The sequence below is a fragment of the Tinamus guttatus genome, unplaced genomic scaffold, assembly GCF_059628265.1.
Source record: "Tinamus guttatus ecotype Peru unplaced genomic scaffold, ASM5962826v1 Tinamus_guttatus_pri_ptg000391l, whole genome shotgun sequence".
Lineage (NCBI taxonomy): Eukaryota > Metazoa > Chordata > Aves > Tinamiformes > Tinamidae > Tinamus > Tinamus guttatus.
This window is the reverse complement of record NW_028288925.1, coordinates 159,646-164,387: the sequence shown is the minus strand read 5'-3', so window position 1 is coordinate 164,387 and position 4,742 is coordinate 159,646.

The following is a 4,742-nucleotide window of genomic DNA, read 5'->3' as shown; positions in this document are numbered from 1 at the left end:
AAGCCTTACGAAGCGTTCAACAGTATCATGTTCCATTGCTGTTGCAGCAACTTCCACTCTAGATGCGCCAATTCCCATTCTGACTCACCAGGTCGTGGTCACAATCCGCTTTTCTCCAGTAAGATCCCTCGCGTTCTCGCACGATCACGTCGGGGTCACCAGATGTCGAGGGTCACTCGAATGTTGAGGCACACTCCACAAATCAGAGTGAGCAGCACTTTAATATGAAGGTGGTTTAACTTGTGGCGAGTGCCGAAGCCTTCTCCACAAGCTGGAGAGAACAACACCTCTCTGGGAAGTGAAGCCAACTCCCCTCTGCTGTTGTCTGTAGCAGGGCTTTATACCCATGCAGGTGGGCATGCGCTGAGGAGCAGCACTCATTGGCTACAGGCTCCCAGCTGATTGGTTCTCCTCCAGGTGTTCGGTTGCTAGGCGTCGGTCCAGTTCTCCACAAACTCTGCTTTCCTATATATTCTTACTAAGGCCCCAACACCGAGCTCTCCTCGTCGTGACTGCTGCTTATTGGTGAGGACTACAAAGGACAGTAGCTAGTAACAGATTTATGATTGGATGATTCTTAGCTTGGCCAGTTTCTGCTCCGTAGCCAAACCTCCTTAAACTTGTTAACAACTGTCTGCTGTCTTGGTGTGAACTCCCTATCTCACAGATACATTCTAATCTTCTCAAGGTTAACATTCTCTGCTAAGGGAGTCAGGGATCTCACAGACCAGCTGCAATCCCTGACAATTCCCCCTTTTTGTATTTGTGCTACAAAAATGGCACTAACGGTTTGCTGCAGGGCCCTTTGCAGCAAACCGATCAAACAAGGTACCATTAATAACACAACTACAATAATTACTTCTTTCTTTACTGTCTTTACTGTCTTTACTGTCTTTACTGTCTTTAAACCACCCAGACAAACCCCAGTTGCCAAACAACTTATTTAACTACTTCCATCCATCATCCACTTGCAACTTGCATACTCTGTCAGTTGGAGCAACTGTAGTCTTTACCCTCACCCCGAGTCTGGATCTCTGATCTCATTGATCCATTGTCAGCATATTAGGCAGCAGTTGAAGCCCTGAAAGAGGATTTCGAGGATCACTGGTAGCCAGGCATACGGTGCTTTGATTGATTGATGGTGCTGGCTAAGGTTACCCAGATGTTGCTGCCAGTTGTTCAGGGAGGGGCTGGATGCCAATCTCCTCCTCCATAACCTCCGAGGATGAGGAGGGCAGTGACTGCAACACAGGTTGCACACACCGTGCTGGAACCCATCGCGGTCCACTTTCTGTGGAGACACAAGCATATCCCCTTCCCCAAGTTATGAGCTCATGTGGCCCAGACCATTGGCCAGTAACCAGATCATGAACTTGCACCGGTACCCGCTGTGGTACCTTTTCTGTTATAGTCAAAGAGGAAAAATGCGAAAAAATGGGTGACAGAGTAGAGTTGTTAGGGAAGGAAAGAAAGTTAAGCACATATACAGCTTTATCTAGTCTTGCCTGTGGGGACTCCCCCTGCATTCCCCCTTTTTGTTTTTGCACGAGGCGCTTCAGGGTGCCATGTAAACGTTCAACAATGGCTTGGCCTGTAGGGGAATGGGGAATCCCAGTCATGTGCTGAACACCCATGTAGTGGTAACAATAACAGTCTGGAAATTGCTGCCGAACAGGAGATAAAGCTTGAGCAACAAACCATTGGCAAATTGTTGGCGAATTTTTCATACCTTGAGGTAACACCTTCCATTGATATCTTTTGGCTGGCTCAGAATGATTTATAGGTAATACAGTAAAAGCAAATTTTTCCCTATCCTCGGGTGCTAATGGAATGGTAAAGAAACAGTCCTTCAGGTCTATTACCACAATATTCCAGTCCATAGGGATCATTGAGGGTGCAGGAAGGCTGGGCTGTAAAGCTCCCATGGTGGCCATGGCAGCATTTACCTGTCGTAGGTCATGTAAAAGTCGCCATTTGCCAGATTTCTTCTTAATCACCAATACAGGGGTATTCCAAGGACTGTGAGAGGGTTCAATGTGCCCAGTCACAAGCTGTTCTGACACCAATTCTTGCAGGGCTTGCAACTTTTCCTCTGCTAGGAGCCACTGATCCACCCACACAGGCCTGTCAGTTAACCAGGTTAAAGCAAGCGTGGGTCGATGAACACCCTGCAATGCAGTGGCCCCCGTCAAAAAATCCGTCGTAATCCTAACGCCCCATTGTCCTAAACAATCTCTTCCCCACAAGTTCAGGGGTGCAGAGGTTATGTATGGTTTGATCGTTGCTATTTGCCCTTCAGGATTGGTGATCAGCACAGGTACAAGAGACGTGCCCCCTTGAGTGGATCTCCCCAGCCCTACTACACCCATCCCAGTGTTCACAATGGGCCAAGATGACGGCCAGGAATGTTGAGAGATAATAGTTACATCAGCCACAGTGTCCAACAAACCCGTAATCTTCAACGCTGATGGTGAATAGCCTTTGTTGGAGATGGTACACGTCATTTGTGGCCTCTGCGCTGATACAGTTTGCGACCAGAAAACTTGAGGTGGACCTGTAGAACCGAAGCCTCCTTCTTGTCGTTCCTTAAGTTCTGCATGAGGAACACAACTCAAAAAAGGCACAAGTTGAGCAACACGGGTACCTTTAGGAATGGTTACTGGGGGATAGGGAGTAGACATCATAGCACAAATTTGCCCAGTATAATCCGAATCAATAACACCTACATGAACAATTAATCCACTTAAAATACTGCTAGACCGTCCAATTAATAATGCACTGAGTCCTTGACCTATAGGCCCCTTTGCATCCAGAGGCACTTTAACAATATCCGTAGTTGACAGAGTTACTGTGTCGGCGGTGGATACATCCATGCCTGCTGATCCACGGGTTTTCCCTGTGAGGTGGTCGCAGAGGGATAAGCCGTCGGAGGTGTTCTCATGCATGGAATCGCTGTGTGAGGTACTTGTGTCCCCGTGCGCCTCCTCGCGCTTGCTTCCTCGTTTCCCGTCAAAAAATAGCCATTAATATGGAATTTAGATAGACATTGTCTGGCAAAATGCTCTACCTTACCACATCGATTACAAGTATTGTCCACAGGCTTGGCAAAATGCCTTGCCGCTTTGCCTTTTCGTTTAACAGCTGCACTCTAAAACGAGCAAGCAGCCTTGATATGCCCCTCCTGACCGCACCCAAAGCACTTGGGATTGGGACGAAGAGCTGCAGCTAGAGCAGTCATTTTATGTGTTATTGTTCCCACTCTTGAGCAAGCTGTTACCATATCAGGAATAGTTGGATTCCCTGGCATTGCTTCAATTATTTTCTGACAATCTTCGTTAGCATTATCTTTAGCTAGCTGAGTGCACAGTCTCTGTCTCAAATCATCATCCTCTACTTGTTTTTCTAATGATGTAGCAATCCATTCAACAAATTGTAAGAATGGCTCTTTAACCCCTTGCTTGATTGTTGTATATCTAGGACGGGGCGAGGCCAGCTCCATAGTTCGTGTCAAAGCTGACATACCTAAGCGTTGTGCCTGTTGAAGAATACTAGGGTCCCATTGAGCCTGAAGATCAGGGTTAGCAAAAAGGCCTGTTCCCATCAAAGCGTCAACCCCAACTCCCTGCCGCGGATCTCCTTGCGGCAATCGCATGTTGTCTAGTGCAGCCCGCTCAGCTAATCTCCTCCAGTGTGCCATAAACACTTGATACTCTACAGGCTGGAACAGAATCTGAGCAAGATGGGTTATATCATACGGGGCTAAAAGATCCGCATTAATAATCGGATCAGCCGCATTACCTCTGAAGAGTTAATACCATATTTTGATGTACATGTCTGCAGGTCTTGCACTACTTTCCAGGCAATCGTGCTATGTTCATCCCTTCTTCCCGAGTTGGGGGCCGCCTTAAACACAGGAAAAGCTTCCAAACCACAGCCGACAACTTGAGTGGAGGCCTCTGAGGGGTAACCGATCTTATCCAACAAATCCCATTGCCCCATTTCGGCTGCCTTTTTTCTAACCTGATCCCAGAATTTGCCAGGCTGCCGCGGCAACACAGTCACCGTGACGGGGGGGAGAGTCCAGGGTTCAGCTGCTAATCTCAAGGTCCGACACTGAGAACTCCCTATAGTCTCTTTCACAGAAGGACGAACAGCAGAAACCGCCTCCTCCTCCTCATCCAAGGAGTCATGGGGGAGGGGGGGTGGGAAACGTTTTTTACTGTGGATTTCTTCATCATTTTCTTTCTCCCCCTCTTCAGGAGGAGCAGAGGGAAGCACAGGTTTATTTAAAGCCTCCCACTCGGCCAACTGTTGCGCAGGTGTCTTATAGAGGGGGGGCAAAAACTCACTGGGAGACTTCCCCCGTCGCCGCATCTTAACCAGCTCATCAGGCGAGGGGTACTTACGACTCAAGTTGGTTTCATGTTTCAACGACCCAGAGGTGCCCGTGGAGCACTGCAAAGCGTCCATTTGCTCAGTAACAGACTCTATAGGAGAAGGATACTTCTCCTGGTCCTCTCTGTCTTCCCCCAATAGAGGGGTACTTTCCAGCATCACAGGAACGCTCTCCTGGTTGTGCTCCGCTGCCCAATCCTCCAAAGTCTCCTGCGGCAGTCGCCAAGTAGTAGGTAAACCCTCTACCTCTTTAGAGCCTCTAGAAAGGGCATCCCACAGCTTATCACCGACCTTCTGCCAAGCGCTCACACTAAATGCAACAGCTGAAGTGGCTTCAAACCCCTGTC